Source organism: Lycium barbarum, chromosome 5, assembly GCF_019175385.1.
Source record: "Lycium barbarum isolate Lr01 chromosome 5, ASM1917538v2, whole genome shotgun sequence".
In the NCBI taxonomy this organism is placed as follows: Eukaryota; Viridiplantae; Streptophyta; class Magnoliopsida; order Solanales; family Solanaceae; genus Lycium; species Lycium barbarum.
This window is the reverse complement of record NC_083341.1, coordinates 40,361,539-40,380,225: the sequence shown is the minus strand read 5'-3', so window position 1 is coordinate 40,380,225 and position 18,687 is coordinate 40,361,539.

Here is an 18,687-nt window from a genome sequence, read left to right as displayed (position 1 = left end):
GTTGCGGGTATGTCAGTAGCACTCTGTACCCCGATCCGCACGATGATCCTGCCAGTTAGGCTTTGTACCTCTGTTTCATATCACGATTCAGACGGCTACACCCCGTGCTTATGATATATATCATGGTCCTGGCCACACACTCTGTATTTCCGTTTCGGACTTGGATCCGATACTACCTGTTCTATTTCTATACTTCTGGCTCAGTTTTGCTTATATTGTTATATTTCCGCTTTACATACTCGGTACATTTCCGTACTGACCCCCTGTTCTTCGGGGGCTGCGTTTCATGCCGCGCAGGTACTCCCAGTTGAGTTGAGGACAGATGGAAGATGTTCCAGTGCGGATGGCAAGCTCCATTTATTCCCGGAGTGCTGCCGAGTCAGATTCTGTATGTTATGCTTTTGGGATCTTATTAGAGACTTTGCAGACAGTGTCGTGGGTATTGGTTGTCGGTCTGTGTATGTAATGAATTTTGTATGATCACAAGTTTGTTCGGCTTGAAAGCCACGAGAAAGAATATTTCTGAAAGAAAAGTTTTGCTATGTACTTTATTATTTGTTTTAAAGAAAAAAAAAGAGTTGACGTGATTTTATGTGCAGCGAGAGTCTGAGGGTTCGCTCGGCCCTAAGTAAGGGTCGGGTGCCCATCACACCCCAGCGAGGTCGGGGTGTGACATTCATTATGTCCAATACAAATTAATCTGCTGTAATACTCCTTTAAATGAGTGACGGGATCTCCCTCTGCATTGAAAGTGTTAAACTTAGGTATTTTGTACCCTGGCGGAAGCTCAACATTTGGATGCACGCATAAATCTTCATACTTCAAACTCTGGAAATTTCTTCAACATAACTCTAAATTAATGGATTTCCTCAAATTGTGGAGTTCTTTTCCCAAATCTTCATGGCAAAGCGACATAATTTCCTTTCCAGGCCTCCTATATGGGCATATTTCCAGTTCAGTTTTCTTATTTTTCTCGAATTTAGTGGTGGTTATGGAAAATTGTGGATTAGGAATTATCGCTACTTGATTGGAAGTGTAGGTTAATGGCATTTGTGGAATGGTGTAAGTAGGATCTAGGGGAGGCCAAATGGTTAAGGAAATGTTGCGAATTGAGCTAGAAGTTGAGGTTGTGTTAGGAAGAAGGTTTGAGGTATTTCCCAGATTGACCACAATATTTTTTCGAACCACATTTTCCTTGCTATCATCATTCTGTGCTGGCACCAATCCCATACCAGTGTTGAAAGCTTCAAATCTCTCTGCTATTATAGTCTCGTCCTTAATGCAGATTCACAGCCAAAACAATGTTCAATACTAGACAACCTCTAAAGAATGAAATAAAACTAAACAAACACAAAATAAAGTGTTAGTGCGTGAGAATATGCATAGGAATTAAATGCACAAAATAATAAAATATGTGATAAATTAGTTTGTGATTTGATTAATAGATGACCTAAGTCGTAGCACGAGTGGAGGAGAACGACTTATTGGCTAGTAGGCTCTAACGCTTGAGAATTAATGGAAGAAAAAGCAAACTATATTGGAGTAGAATTTGAAGTTTGAAGAAAATCTGAAAATTTGAAGTTTGAAGAAAAGCTGACTTATGCTGAACACCGAAGCCTGGCTCTAACTTGATTCTTATCCTTTGCTAACTCCGACGTATTTCAGAAATTTTGCCACAGCCTTTATGACGTTTTTGAAGAAGATGTCTTGGTTGCATGAAAATAATTTGCCCCAGTTTCATGCTCCTTCTTTGGGGGAATATTAGAATTTTGTAATAAATAAGACTAGGCCTTATATAGGCTGCCTACGTATCCTGTATCAGACAGGAAATCAGGTCAAACGTAGTTCCCGTTACACGCAAATGGAATATTAAAACACCTACTCTAATATGACCGAGACCCTATGTGGGCTGCCTACGTATCCTCCAAGAATCAGGTCAAGCGTAGTTCACCTTACATAAAAGGGGAATTTTTTATTTTTTTTTGTAATAATAAAAGACATACAAAGATTGTTCTATCAAGCTTATAAAGGCATATTTTTTTCCCAAAAGGATGGTACCTAAAAGCTATCCTACTTCATATCATTCTTCTGAAGTCCCACCATATGCCTAACGATCTTTCGTAATGAAACCATTCATGGAGCTCTGTCTGGCTATATCACAAGTACTTGTAGTAGATGCGGGGAAGGATGAATTTGGTGGAATAAATCTTTGTCCAACAAGAGCTCGACTTTGAGACGAAACTTTAGTAGCATATTGCGGATAAACAGCTTGATTGTGACTTGGCATCGGCATGATTGCGGATAAACTGCTTGATTGCCTCTAAACCATCCTACCATTATCCAATAGTTTCGGATCGCTTCTTTCAAACAATGACACTCGTGTTTCCTTCGGTGTTCAACTTAAGTCAACATTTGGAAGGAAAATGAAATATTTGATAAGCCTAGAGTAGTTATGGCTAACATGAGACAAGAAAATGCTAAAGACAAAGAGTAGAGCATTTAAAACTGCGTGCCTCAGAAATTTATGGATTGAGTCTTATAAAGAATACTCTTTAAAAGAAGCCAATGACAAACTTGGTCTTGAACACATTTTGGTGCTTGTCTAGATATACGGTAGACAAGCTCGAGATAGGAAAATTGTGATTGATCGAGCCCATGAGAGTTGAACTTAATATACCCAAAAGTTGCGAACGGCTCTAAAATTTATTTTAGCATTGGCGGGTTGCAAAATGTCAAGGACATGATACCTATGAGATTTTCCTCGCCTTACATGCCAAAACTTGAAATTAATGGGTGCGCGAAGATAAATCTCGGCGACCCACAAAATAAGAATGACACAATTAAATGGTTGAAGACTCGAAAGGAGTAAGTACTTGGAAAGTCGTTCTTGAACAACTTGATGGTAAAATCGAACAAATGTCAGCAAGTGCCATTTGATAGATTGCGCAAATAAATTTGGACATCATAGTGAAAAACAACATTTAGAGTATGACCTCTATCGAGCGCTAAATGGATCCTATGAGGCGCAGAACTAACAGGCCAAATGTTCTGTCGTTTGAGATGGAAGATCATACCCATAAAAAAGAACTTGGAAGATTTGAGAAGGTAAAAGCTCTAGAATTCGAACTTGACGCGACACCAATTATTTGACACTTTTTTAGAAGAAAAAAATAAATTTGATAAAAAATTAGAGGAGACTATTCCCATTAAAAGAGTTGGAATGATAAGAATAAGAATTAACTCAAGTGTTGGCAAAAGAAAAAATTTCGAGGCTAGTTCATGGACGCAGAAGTAATAAATTTTATCAACTAAGAATTCCAAAAAATGTCGTACTTTGTAAAAATAAGAGATCATGCTCGGAAAATGGAGGGATTGGCACTAGGAATGTGAACAATCTTAAAGGTGCTCTAGAGTCGCTAAAGTACGCTAAGCGTGAAATAATTTGATTATAATTATTATTTTTAAAATTTTTGAAGATGATTCATAAAAAATAATTAATGAACAATATGCAATTGTATGTCAAAATAAAGAGATAAGCAAATATGAATTCAATTTTTGTTCTGAAACAAAGATGATGTTAGTAAATATCAAGTAAAGCAGAGAGCAAGTAAATCCAAGAGCATATTGGAAATAAATTCAAGCATATTGCAAATAAATTCAGGTTCATAATACGAGTAAGCAAACAAGGTTCATAATACAAGCATTCACACGTCCTAATATACAGGGACCTCTTTATGCTAGAGGTAGGACTAGCGTATATTTGAAAGACGAATGTGCCATTATATGTCATCCCATTGCTCTTTAATTAATTAAACAATTCTATTTCCAAAATGATGTAATCATAGGCAATGAAAATACAGTTGGATAACGACGATATTAATAGAAAGCTAATAATTGTAATAAATAACTATTCTTTAAGTTGTCAAAAATATTAGAAGCACAAATAAATATTTTGGAAGAAAGGCGGGACAAAATTGGGTGTCAACACCCTCTTAATCATGCTAGGCGAGCATGCAGCCGAAAGTATTTTTTGATACTGTCAAGTACAGTAATAGAGGACCTCCCTGCCTGGGGGGAACTAGGACGGAAGGATTGAAAAGATATCTCTTGATTTTGTCAAATGCCTATTGATATTCTTCCATCCAAGTGGTGGGAGCGTCTTTCTTGAGCAATTTAAGGATTGGCTCTGCAATCACAGTCGACTGGCCTATGTACCGCCTAATGAAGTTTAACCTTCCCAAGAAGCTCATGACTTCTTTATTAGTCCTGGGAGGTGGTAGCTCCTAGATTGCCTTGATCTTGGTAGGATCTAGTTCGATATGACTGCGGCTAACTATGAATGCTAGAAACTTACCTGCAGGCACTCCAAATGCATTCGCAGGGTTCAGCTTCAGATTGAACTTGCGAAGTCTGTCAAAGAACTTGCGAAGTGCATGGTATGTTCTGAGCTTTCCCTTGATTTTATGATAACATCATCCACATAGACTTCAATTTCTCGATGCATCATATCAAGGAACAGGGTAGTCATAGCTCCCGTGTATGTAGCGCCAACATTTTTTATGCCGAACGGCATTACTCTATAATAGTAGACTCACTAAGGGGTGATGAAGGCTGTTATTTCTGCATCTTCTTCGCTGATGAGTATCTGATGGTACTCGGCGAAACAATCCATGCATAACTGCAGTTCTTGTTTGGCGCAGTTATCAATTAGAATGTGGATGTTTGGGAGAGCAAAGTTATCTTTTAGACTGGCCCGGCTGAGATCTCGATAGTCCACACAGATTCGAATCTTTTCATCCTTCTAGGGTACTGGCACTATGTTGGCCACCCAAGTGGGTTATCTTGATACTCATGTCTGGCTAAAACGTTCGCAAATGTTCGTGTCTTTTGTTTGGCCATGACAAAACCCTCCTTGATGGGTAATATGTGGGCTTCTATTTCAGTGCTCAATCCCGGCATCTCTGCATATGACCAGACGAAGACGTCCATATATTCATTTAACAGAGCTATGAGCTCTTCTTTCTGTGGAGCTCCAAAGTGAGCGCTGATTCATGTTTTTTTGACATCCCCTTCATCACCAAGGTTGATCACCTCAGTTTCTTCCATATTTGGCTTCTTCTTATCTTCTAATTCTTCCAACTCTTCTACTAGTCCCTCTAGCATCATTGTCGCTTCGTCGTACTCCTTGTATTCCTGTTGATTATTTTCCTCGTTTGTTTCGCGACACGTCATGACATTTTTGGTTATTTTATTACGGTTACTACTGAAAATGCGAGGCAAAGTAAAGTAAGGTTTATTATTATTCGTTATGCATGGTTAGTTAGAAAATTTTCATTATTATTATCTTATAAGGATAGTAGTTTTACATAGACCGAGGCTTTTCATTAATTCATTAGCAACAAACTGTGGTCCTGGTTCAGAACAACGTCAGACCATTTCCATTTTTAAGCATCATGAAGTAATTTAAAAAAGGCGATCATTCGGGTCTCAGCTAATGTCGCCGTTTTTAGCAAAAGATTTTAAGGAAAATCCATCTCTCTACCGAAGAGCCAAGAGGGGAGTAGATGTCCAATTGTTCAAGTGCTCTCCTAGCCTTGAACTGTGTATAGTGAGTGTCTCCTGGCTTTTCTCAATGATCGTGTAGCATCCCTCATCTTGAAATAGCGACTCGAGACCTCCATCGGTTTATTCTCCATTTAGCATCGGCATGTTTTTGGGAAATGACTGGTACAAACCTGGAATTGGATGAGATAGATTCGATTTTCTGGGTTCTCTCTTCATAGCCTTTGTGAGATCATCCTCGCTAGGAGTATACCCTAGACCGAAGTGGTAATTTTCTTTTGGGATTGGTACAGGCTCTGTTATCCCTTTAAGGTCACTTCTCAGGCCTTTTCCTTTTTCAAAACATTTTCTCAGTATGGTGGAGGCAATCATTTTGTAGGTTGCTGGCATTGGTTTTTCGATCTCCCCTTCTAAATGGGTAGCCCCAATGTATTCCACCACATGGAAGTTTGATCTGTGGTGACTCTCCTCGATCACAGGTATGATATTGTAAGGATACTTCTGGGTATCCTTCTTAGCTATGATCACAATTTTCTATCCCTGCCATTCAAATTTTATGGCTTGGTACAGAGTTTATGATACTACAGAATGTATTCAGGGTCTTCCCGAGAGCTTGTAGTTGGTTCTGATTTTCATGACTTGGAATTCTCTTGTGAAAGAGGCAAGGCCAACTTGGATTTGTAGCTCAACTTCTCCCAGGGAATAACTTTGGGATCCATCAAATCCCTTGACGTTTGTCCTGCTTTAGAGGATTTTTCCCATGTTATAGCCGAGCTGTATTAATGTAGCGATAGGGAAGATGTTGAGGCCTAGTGCATTGTCCACAAGCACTCTCCCTATTGATTTCCCACGACATTCTATGGTGATGTTAAGAGCTCTATTAGGGAGGTTCCTTCTGTGGGCAATTCTTCTTTGGAGAAGTAGATTTTTGGTTCTTCGATGAAGAGGGCTACCAACCCAGCCAAGTCTTCACTGCTTGTACCAGCTGGTATGTGTGCATCATCCAACACTCTCATGAGGGCCTGCCTGTATGACGGGATGCTGGTCAGTAATTATAACACAGATATCTATGCCGGTGTCTTCTTCAAATACTGGATGATGGAGTAGTCTTTTGGTTGCATACGCTGCCAGAAATCTTCATCTTCTCCTTCAGTTATCTCTCTCTTTTGGGTGTTTTCATTCCCTGGAGCATTCTGAGCCAGCACTTCAGGAGTGTAACATCTTCCTGAGCGGGTAATGCCTTGAGCCATGGCCGCTTGCGCAATAATTAGCTCTTTAGAAGCGGGTACAATATGTTGCGCTGCGTACGCTACCACAGGTGCTGGGACCAAAGTCTTGAACCTCGTTATAGCTTTTGTGGCTCTCGGTGTCGGGACCAAAACTTTGAAGTTGGAGTGCTCTTGGAGTGTGAGGGAGGCTGCTGTTTGTTCGAGAGATTAAACCACTATAGGGACCGACGCTCTGCAAGCTTCCAGTCCTCGTCCTTTTTAATCATGTGGACCCTAATTTTTCCATGGTTGGGTAGCGGGTTTGTGTTTACGTTAGAAGCTGCGGTTTCCAAAATGATTTCCCTTTTGTTTATCAGTTCCTGGATTTTATGCTTGAGATTTATGCAGTCTTCTATACTGTGTCCATTTCCTCCTGAATTGTATGTTTAAGTGTGATCAACCTCGTAGAATCTGCTTCCCCACTGTGATGGTTTTGGGAGGACCTTATTTGATTAGGCTCGCAGCCAATAGCCTTTCGAAGAGCCGAGCCCTAGGCTCGAGAAGTGTTGTGAATTCTCTTGCTAGCATTTTCTCGTAAGTAAGACGTGGAACATTATATATTGAGGATGGTTGTTGATTTTGATAATTTAGAGGTGGATAAGCTTGTGTTGGGTTATTTTATGATGGACGGTAGTTTTGCTGAGGTGGTGGTTGATATCTTAGTTATGGTGGTGTTTGGTAAGAAGGAGTAGACACGTGGACACTAGGCGGAGCCGTTTAAGCTGGTATAGTGGTGGTGAAGATTGGTTGTATGCAATGTATAGGTGCTGGATTGTAGGTAGGTGTAGAGTAATTTACGAGAGACAAAGTTTTGTGGGAGGATTGTGGTTCTTTCGGGCTTGGGTTTGGAATGTGGGATATGCTTGCCACAACCTTTTTCTTCTTGTGGAAGATTCCCGCAGTAGTTTGTCCGGATGCTTTGTTGAAGACACTGACTATTTTCCCAAATTTCAAACCATCTTCTATGGCCTTTCCCATTTTGACCAACTCGACAAATAGCCTCCTAACCATGGACAACATTCTATCGTAGAAGTTAGGCTCTTGGGACCTAATGAACATGGAGACTAGATCTCCCTCACATATCGGTGGCTGCACACGGACTACCTCTGCCCTCCATCTGCTGGCGAATTCCCTATAATTCTCTATCGACTTCTGTTTGACCTTCTTGAGGTAGTAGCGGTCGAGTACCGTTTCGATATTAAAGTGAAATCTCTTTATGGAGTATTCTACCAAGTCCTTCCAAGTGGGCCATTAGCGTATGTCTTGGGTCACGAACCACTCAGCGGCTTCGCCAGTCAGACAACGACTAAATATTCTCATAATCAGAGGTTCATTTTTCTTAACCTTGACCAATTGGTCATAGTAGGACCGGAGGTGTGCTTTGGGATTCCATGCCCCATTAAACATTTTGAATTTTGGGATTTTGAACCCTTCCGGTAAGTGAAAATCTGGATGCATGCACAGGTCATTATATCTTAGGTGCGTAGCCTTCCTTGCGGGCCTATTGGATCTGTCTAGTAACTCCTCCATCTTTTTCTCCATATCTCTCTCACGCTTTTCCTGTTCGGCCCTCCAGACCTTTTCCATTTCCTAGTAATGATCTATCTCCTTATGTCCTGGGGAGGATTCACTTGGGATGTTGGGAGTGAAGAAAGATACTTGGTGAGTGGGATGGTTGAGCAGGGCAGTGGTGGTTTGCCTAGTTGGTGGGGCTAGAACACGTACTTGGTTTGTTGGATTGATGAATACCGGCTGGGGAACCTGGTAAGAAGGGACCGAGTGGGTGGTCCCTGGGATTTTGGTGTATTTTGTTGGTGGTAGGGTGCGGTGAGAAGGACCAGCGTGGTTGGGTTGGTGGAGCTTAATGCAGGTGGGATGGTTCCTGGCGAGTATGTAGGAAAGTGATCGGGCATTGGGGAGCTTAGTGATGGAAAGGGAGGAGGAGGCCTTCTTTCTTCCATTGAGGAATCCTTGTCCCCATTGGCTTCCTCATTTCTAGCCACCTTTTCTTGGAGGGCCTTGATGGCGGTCAGTAATGTCGCGATCACATCCTCTTGAGACGATACTTCCTGTGGGTTTTGGTTATCTCCCTCACGGAGAATGAGCTCATTTCTACCATTATCAGGTGTACCAATAATTTTCTCTTTCCTTTTTCTGAGAGGCATTCTACCGCAGCTTTAGATCTCGTGAAGTATGCCACCTTTCAGTACTATACTAATCGGCCTCTTTCTATAAGATAAGAATATCTTAACGGTAGACAAAAGTTAGTTACTTGGATATAAATATAAAAGCATGATATCACACATTCATATTTAAAGCGCACGTAGCACATAAAGTCATATATTAAAGCTTGAATATTTTTTATCCTTTGTTCTAAAGGTTCGGACGTTATGGGCCTTTTATGTTTGGGTGGATCTGGATTCAATGGGCTTTATGGTTGACTTACTTTGGCTAACTCTTTTCCTGTTACAAAAATTAAACTAATAAGGGGGTGTGGGGGGGGGGGGGGGGGAGGGGGGGGAGGGGATTATAATTCTTATTATATAGGGGCAGAGTCGTACGTAGACTTCCTACGTATCCCACCAGGGCAAATCAGGCCCTATCATAGTTCATGTAGAAAAGAAGGATATCCATTTTTCCTAAATATCCCTTGGGCTAACCCTAACTAAAGACATCCCAGACTAGGCCCGACTAGGGTTTCCCGCGTATTCCTCCATAGATACGTCAGGTAGGCGCAGTTCCTTACATATTTATGGGGAGGGGGCAAATTTTATGTGCAAAAATGGGGGACACCTAATATCTACCCAAAAATATAGCTCCGCGAGTTGCTGTCCTTACGAACTCGCTCTCTCATATTTCCTTTCTTCTCAGTACTATGGTAGGAGGACGACCAAGATGTCTCCTATAATTCCAGGCACTCATTCAAGGTATGACTCGCTTGGTTGCGATGAAATGGGCAACTTTTATAGGCATACACCAACTCGGGCAGCGACAACCTGTCCCTACTGGTGCAAGACACTCCTGTGGTGATCATCCTTCCGAATACTTCCGTATAGGTGACGAGCCGTGGGGCCACTCTGAATGGGGAGGAATAGGCTTTGAAGGTTATGCCCCACCAAGCAGGTTCAGGAGGGTCTGCTATCCCAAAATTCTCTGACGCCATAATAGAGACCGCAGGGTCTAGTACAAATAAGGGTGCATAGAAGTTAGATCCCTCGTTGGTTGGGGATAATAGTCAGATTCATTATTCATATCATTCTCTTCTTCTTTAAACTCGAGAAACATCTCAAATGGTTCCTCTTGTTCCTCAACCTCTATGTCGATAGGCTCCAATTCTTCTTCCTCCATATCTTGAGGCTCTTCTTCTTCCTCTTCTGGCTCTTCTTTCTCTATGGGTTCTTCCTCCTCAATGGGTTCGGAGGCTTCCTGTTGAGGCTTCGACTCTTCTTGTGAGCCCGATTCCATCACCCACGGGTCTAACCTAGATCTTTGCTCTTCATACACTCCTTCTGGAGTCCCTTCTCAAGGCGTCATAGGCCTTCTCTCTAAGGATACATAATTCAGCACAAATTCTCTCACTTCTTCCGGGACATTCCCATAATATTGCTCTTGGGGTATGCCTTCTGGTGGATTCCCAACCATACCTAGTAATTTGTATACCTGCTCAATTTTCTTTCCTATTTCTTGGAGGTGCTTTTCTATTTGTAGCACCTTATCCCGTAGCATCTCAGTTGTCTCTCCTAAAGTCTGCACTTCTTGCTCTCTTTGATTGGCCATTGTAAGTCAACCTTTAGTGGAGATAAATTTGGGTAAGTTTTAAGTCTCGTGGTTTTTCTTCGGGTATGTAGTTTAGAATTCGGATCAATTGTACTCGAGCTTTAATATATGATAACACACATAGCAAGTAAGCATGTGAAGCACGTAGCAAGCAATTATGTAATTTGTAGATATTTATACTACTTGTGTTCCTAAGTCCTTTTTGAGTTAAGTTCTTTCTTAATCGTTTGAAACATGTAATTAAGTGTCATTTGTGAAGATGAACCATTGCCCTAAAAAATCAGCATTAGTTAATAAATAATAATAAAAAAATATCTTCCCCGATAGGATTACAAAGATGATGAGGCCGACATGGGGCTTGATATAAAGCAATAAATCATCAGGGTCCTCCTCTGGTGGCTGGTGTCGAGGCTTGGCTTGTCTTGGCCTTCTTGATCCTTCGAAGGGTGGTCTGAATCTGAGGTCGTTCGTGATACATCTCTATTCTGATGGGTCTGTTTCTTCTAAGATCTTGGCCAAGTGCTCATCTGTGCTTTCTAGACATTATTTCAAATGCTCCTCTTCTCGGGCATCGTGATGAAGTGTGGGCCCTTGGACAAACACACTAGCCAAGTGTCCCTGAAACCACTCATAATACCCTGGGTCACACCCTGCTTCGAACCTATCTGGAGCTAAAGTATCCGGACCCCAACTCACACGACCATTCCACTCCCAGAGGATCACACCAGCATTTTTGATTTTCTGCTCAGTATGTTCAATAATAAATTGTTCGTGGTTCCCCATCTGGGGCATCACTTGCCTTCTACCAAATTACCTTAAAACCCGAGATGAATAATAAGGGCGGATTCCTCGAATCCCAACTAATGGAACAAAGGGGAATTTTTTTCCCCGAACTACTATGCTTTCAGAAATGAAATCAGGGAACATCCACTGGATCTTATCTTCAGTCAACTCTAGAAAGAAACGGGCCCACGCCCTTTTGGAAATGTAACCAAGGTTCAAATAGTAATTTATGAGGCGGTCGATCCTATTGTTATTGCTTAGATACTGGACTCCTTCATCCATGTTAATGTGTTTGATAATCCACCATTGTAGCAGCATGTTACACCCCTGGAAGTATCGAAAATGATTCTGGCATTTGTCTAAAGCCCATAAAATGTTCCCCAGGATGATGGGTGCCAGGCCAAAATACTTGGTTTCCTGATCCTTAGTTATACCATAGAAGATATCATGGGCCAAGTAGATTTCTCGGGTGTCTACAGACAGTGACTCATTCTTCGGGAATACCATAGTGCCTAGTAGGGCCACGACAAATGCCAAAGGTCTAACAGCTTCCCATTCTTCTCTACTCTTGAACTCTCTCTGATACAGATTACACCCGGTGACGTCCCCGAACCTCCAGTGCAGATCCCTAAAGGCTACAGTAGGTCTTTGTGCCAAAGGCACCTTAGTTAAGGCGAGAAACTTCATGATTTGGCTGACGGTGGGCCTTTATGGGAATAACAGATTGGAGATCTGGCTTGTATCGCCTACTTAGACAGGTTCTATTGCTGTCTATAGCATCCCTAATTTCCTCTAGGGTTGGAGTCATTTCGATATCAGCAAAATAGAACAACATTTTCTTGTTGTCTCAATGCCCAGCTAATACCTCTATTAGCTCCGGGCGATCCTTCATTGTCATGATAGAGGGTGGATGACGTAGAGTGCAGCTAAGTGTTTTTCGATGAGCATAACCCAACAATTCCCCCCAAGCTCTCAATAAGTCTGGAGCCTCAGTAACTATGTCAAAATGGATTCTGCATTCCATCTACAAAACAAAACTCGGTTAAGGTTTCCCCATCCCCATAGGATCAATGGTTCATCACATAGGCACAAACATGCTTCCACATATCACACAAATGAAATACGATGTTCTTCGGGTCATAGACAGCCCAAACAAAGGGTAGTCTCGCTTAATGAGCCTTAGGTAGGTCTAAAATACCCAAAGCTCGTCTAAGTATGGATGCTCTAGTTCAGTTGGGATTTGACTTAGCTTTATCCTAGTTTTCACTAGAGTGAGCTTTTCACAAAAGACCGGGAACCTGAGCGGACAATTAGGGCTGAACCATTAGGGCTGTTAGACGACGGCAAACCAACCCCACCTCATAACGGTTCCAAAAGAAATATTTTGGTTTTATACTTAAGGAACAACCACGTTCTCCAAGAAGTCCCCTTTGGAACAAAGTGTAAAATAAATGCCACGAGTGGCGAAGTTATGATATGCATGCAATGACAATTAATAATTGCGGGAAAGTAAACACATAAACAGCTAAGGAAAATATACACATATTATATTAGAATCCTTATGGTTAGAACCTTTAAGTCCCCAGTGGAGTCGCCATATGTTACGGTTAGTGTTTCGCGGGCAGGGTTAGCACTCGGAAAGCTACTTCAAACTTGTTGGTGCTCTTTCGGAGTTTGTTTAAAAGAGTCGCCACCCAATTTTTATGAAATTTGGAAAACTAATTTTGAAGAATTTATTCATACACTGTGAAAAATCCTTCGTAATCCAAAGTTCTAGATAAGAGTTCTTGTGATCCGCTATGGAGGAGTTAGGTACCCTAATATTAAGGATCCATACTATATAATTGACTTTTAATTTTAGGCCCAATATCAACAAAAAAGGTTCCGTTTTACATATGGGCTTGGCCTAAAATAATCATTCCCTTTCTGAAAATTAGTTAAGTGTAGTTCAAAAGATGTGGTTTTAGTTGGGCCTTAGGCCCAAAATTCTCATTTTTCTGGCTGGGCTTGGTCCGAAATCTTGTATTTGTTTTAGAAAAAAACTGAGTTTAAATGAAATGTTCTTTGTTTTAAAACGTCAATTTGGTTTATTCAAGAAAACTAGGACAATGTTCCATAAACATGTGATCCCCTTTTATCCTCATTATTTAACTTATATGATTCATTTACTTAGCCATTTAAAAAAATCATTTATACTTAGGTTTTTTTTTTTTTTTAAATCGTGTGGGGACCTAAAGTTGAACTAAACGGCTTAGGCACCGGTGTCCTAAGATGACCAATTTATAATCATGATGATTCCCATAATATATATGAGTTTTACAACTTTACAAATACGGGATACAATCAATTACATAAATAAAATACAAATAGTGGATAAGTAAAGAGGAAGGGAAGACTAGGGGCGTACCAAGCCCCTAGTTGTCCATTTTTACCCATGGTTGGGCCTTCTATGCTTTTATTTTAATATTATCATCCTATCTTCACGAACTCGATAATTATGAATGAATTTCCTTCAGGTCCAGCCCGAGTGGCCATGTGGTAGAGGAGAAAAAAAAAAGGGGACCCGGTTAGTTTATAATTTTCTGATCTTATCACGTATGTAAATACAAGTGCACATAGATCAAATACATTCAAGTGTCATGCAATTAATATAACCGCATCTTTGCTACTGGGCTTTATAGGTAGGGATTTAGGAGGTAAGAGGGGAGATTCATCACCATCCTTATTCCTGATGCCGCACAAGATCCAAGAGGTTTCATGAACCTCCGACATGGCAGGACACCAGGGGAAGGCTTAAGACCAGACCCCAAAAGCTACCTTAGTTTCCCAGCCAATACAGCCATAAGTAGAGCAGAATTCCACATTCATACATGAGCTTGTTATAGATACAAACAGTTGTTGCTCCAGAATGCACATGCAAGTATACGCGGTCGTACAAGTAATATAGGATTTAAAGTCCAGATACCGTACCCATAGGGACTTATGATTAACTATTTACTAAATTAAACTATACTAGTTATCTAAACAAGAAGTAAAATCTCAAAATACAATTATTAACTAACTAAAAATAAAATAAAACAAATAAATAACTTCAACCAAGAATGAGCGGATTTTTATCGGAGAAGAGATAGAACTAGGGCTATGACAACTAAATCCAGTTGAGTCTTCAAATCGTTATACCTATGGGTTACTAGTTGACGGGTTAATTCTAACTTTATGAGTATCTTTTGAGTTGCTCAAGAGACTGTAGATGTTATTATAACGCCTATATTCCTATGGTCGCCATAGATAACAATAACACATTTACTTCTCCGTATTCAACTAAGCAACGCTAAAGGGTATATTCCTATCTTCATGAGCGAAACGATCACTCGAACAAGCTCTATTTATTCTTATTACTCATGCAAATTCTCTTTCCCAAGTTCAATTCTCACGCCACAGATAGTGCTTAACTATTTCATCAAATAATCAAACAATTAAGATCAAGAATAAATAAATAACCGAAAGATGAAAATCAATAGATATAAACGATAATCAAACGTCAACTTTCATGTTTGTACCAAAACCCTAGAACTAAAGAGTTTATCTACACATAGACATGGAGGAAAAACAACAAAATCATTCGAATAAAAACGTAAAAATAAGTATAACAGAGAAGAGAAGGTAAAGCCTTGTAACTCCGACCTCCACGGCGATTCCAAGCTCTCTCTAGGTCCAAAGTTCTGAATTAAAGGTTTAAAGTTATCCAAAGTTAAGTAAAAAAGTAAAAAGCGTGTAAAATATGTACTTATAGGGTACAAAAAGGGCTGGGCGTTTAAAAACAAAATCCAACTCGGACCGAAAAAATAAACAACAGGGGCATGTCTCACTCTCGTCGCGGTTGCAACACGGATGAAGAGAATTAGAGACAATAATTTTTCGTGATAGCTAGGTGTCGCGAGGGCACAGCAACATCAATTGAACGTCTTCAATTTTTAGTGCCGCCAGGTATTCATTTTATTTTTCATTTCAATTTCAATTGGTTGCTTGCCTTTTGTCTTCACTTTGGGGGGACAAACTCTATAGAGTGTCCCCCGCTTTGTCCCCTCTTGTTTTTTTTTTTTTTCCAAATCTCTTCATCTTCACACCGTTTTATTCCTACAGAGTAAAAATATATTACTAAGCACAAATCATTATAATTAATACTCAAAAGGCGATTACAAGTACAAGAATGTGAGGCAACAATGGATAAATATATGTATTTTAGGCCGAACATCAACATTTTTGGTGTATTCAGTCATAGCATAATCAGAAGTAGACAGAAACAAACAGGTATGGTATGAACAAAGGCAGGTCGTAACATATGAAGGAATTATAACTAGAAGAAAATTGAAAGCACATAGACATGGCATAGATAAAAGCAAACTACAGGTCTAATGCTCATAGGGAGAGCACAAGGCAAATCACATTATGGTAACAATGTAACACCTCGTAAACTTGAACTAGGTGTGAATGTGTAAAAATCTAGTATTAAGATGATATTATATCTATATGAATCCATTCTTGATGAATTCGGGTGGAGCATGGTCGTTTTGAAGTCAAACCAACTAGTGAAGTTCTTAAGGGCTCATAAATTCGCTTATGTTTTGGTAGGTCTGTCTTCTGGGCAATTTTCATGAAAATGTGTTGCGAATTTGGAAAACCTTCCTTCCCGAATGTTGTAGATATTTGAAATAGATTTCCAACGGTAGGTCGCCGAGCCCTAACAAAGCTACGTACAAAAGGTTATGCCCGTTTTACTTAAGCCTGTCTTCGTTGGAAATTTTGCCTGTGTTACGGTGAGACGTTACGGACCGTCACACGTGTTACGGGCCGTATAACGTCTAAAATATTTCCAGAAACTCTCTGGAAATTTCCACCAAGGAACGGTCCAAAGGATGGTCCGTAACACGCAGGACGGTCCGTCCTTCAGAGGCGTCCTTTGGCCCGTTTTCACCAGAAAAATATAAATAGGACCCTTGTTTTGTTTATTCCTCCACTTCCAAAACAACCCTAAGGACGAAAATCATTCCCCCAAGTCTTCAAATCAAATGTAAGGGCATCCTTAACATTACTAAATCATTCTAACGTCAAACCCATGATTCTTACCAGGATTTGTGTGATCAAAACCTAGGGTTTGCAACATAATTCTTCCCAAAGTGATTCAAGCTAGGGTTTAGGTGTTCTTCATTATAAAAGTGAATTGTTAAACCTTGTTTAATAAATTAGGGTATGTCTCTCTTTTAAAAACGTATTTTGAATGAAAGTCACTTTTGAAACCATTGTTGGAAGTATAAATTTTATTCAAGATTCTTTAATGAATGAAAGTAAAAGTAATCTTTTCATGTTTCTTGGACTCTAATTCATGTCTAAATGGTGGTTAATGTGTGTGAGGGGACAAACCCACATTAAACCTAGATTGTAACAAACCCTATATATGTATAAGATATTATGAATGTTTTCATCTATGAGAGATGCTTAATAATGATGGTTAAGAGTTGGTGATGACATTCTCATTGATGAATTGGGAGATGGAAATCTTTTGTAAAGAAGTTATACGTTTTCAAAACTTTGATTGGAATGACCTTTTTCTTTCGATATTACATAATGAACTTTAATGTTATTGACGGTGTGACTACTTTGAGACAAATTGTGAATCAGCTTCTATGCCATGGAATTTGTTGTTGTGTTTGCCTTGCTATTCGGGAGGAAGAGTAGCCACTATGGATCCTAGTGCATTAAATTCCTTGCCATTCAGGAGGAAGAGTGGCCACTTCCGGGTTCGCTACCTGGGGTGTATTAATTGCCTTGCTATTTGGGAAGAAGAGTAGCCACCGTGAATCCATATTATGGTGTTGTCGATATTGAGTTGGGCCTATATGGGCGATTGTGACATCCATATTTATTATGGAACTGATATTTATGCCTGATCGATTTAAAGCATAATTGAAACCGGGATTTTTGAATGGCTTTATAAACTGTTCAACAAACGATATTAAGAATCATAAAATGGAATGACAGTTTTTAATCTATCTTTTCAGAACTGATTTCGGTATGTATTATTATATATATATTTTTTATATTACTTATTGTCCCCGAGGCACTCACTGAGTACGAAGTACTCAGGCATACCATTGTTGTTTTTTATAGTATGTTAGGTAACGGAGGAGAGCAGGTTCTTGATACTTCAGGCGCTTAGGAAGGACTTGCTGTTACTGCAGATTTGGTGAGCCCACACGTTCATTGGTGGGACACCCTATTATGTTGCTCATTTATTATTAGTTTTTGGGCTACGTCCCGATGAGTTGAACTATTACTTCTTTATCGTAGAAGTTCCATAATATAGATTTTTGTGGGTACTTGTTGAGTTATGTTAACTCTTGGGTGTTGTCACGTTTTGATTAACTTTTATGATATTAAAGACATCCGCTGATTTAGGTCATGTATTCAGGATTTGTTACATTTAATTTATAAACTGTTGGAGGCGAATGTTTAACCTGGCGGGTTCAAGTATTATTATTGTGTTGTTTAGGTTCTTCTGATATTGTTCATGACGTCGGATGCCGGTCACGTCTAGGGTGGGTTTTGGGGCGTGACAAGCTTGGTATCAGAGCCTAGGTTTAAATACGTCCTAGGATTATTGTCGATGTCTGTGGAGCTGTGTCTAGTGGGGTTTTCCTTGTGTAGCCTGATCACCTGCATGACCGAGAAACTCCCAGGACATTTATAGGTGTTTCCTATTTTTCTTGATTCTAGATTGTGCTGTAGAGCTTAAAGTCCTTTTTAGGATCGTTCTAATTCGCTCGTTAATTCGTGCCTTGCAGAAATGACTCTGACGCGATCCAAAAATGGTAAACGAGGACGTCACGCGAAAGTTAATTGATATCTTGGGGTAGTTAAGTGTAGTTCAAAAGATGTGGTTTTAGTTGGGCCTTAGGCCCAAAATTCTCATTTTTCCGGCTGGGCTTGGTCCGAAATCTTTAATTTTTTTAGAAAAAAACTGAGTTTAAATGAAATGTTCTTTGTTTTAAAACGTCAATTTGGTTGATTCAAGAAAACTGGGACAATGTTCCATAAAGATGTGATCCGCTTTTATCCTCATTATTTAACTTATATGATTCATTTACTTAGCCATTTTAAAAAAATCATTTATACTTAGGTTTTTTTTTTTTTTTTTTAAATCGTGTGGGGACCTAAAGTTAAACTAAACGTCTTAGGTACCGTTGTCCTAAGATGACCAGTTTATAATCAAGATGATTCCCATAATATATATGAGTTT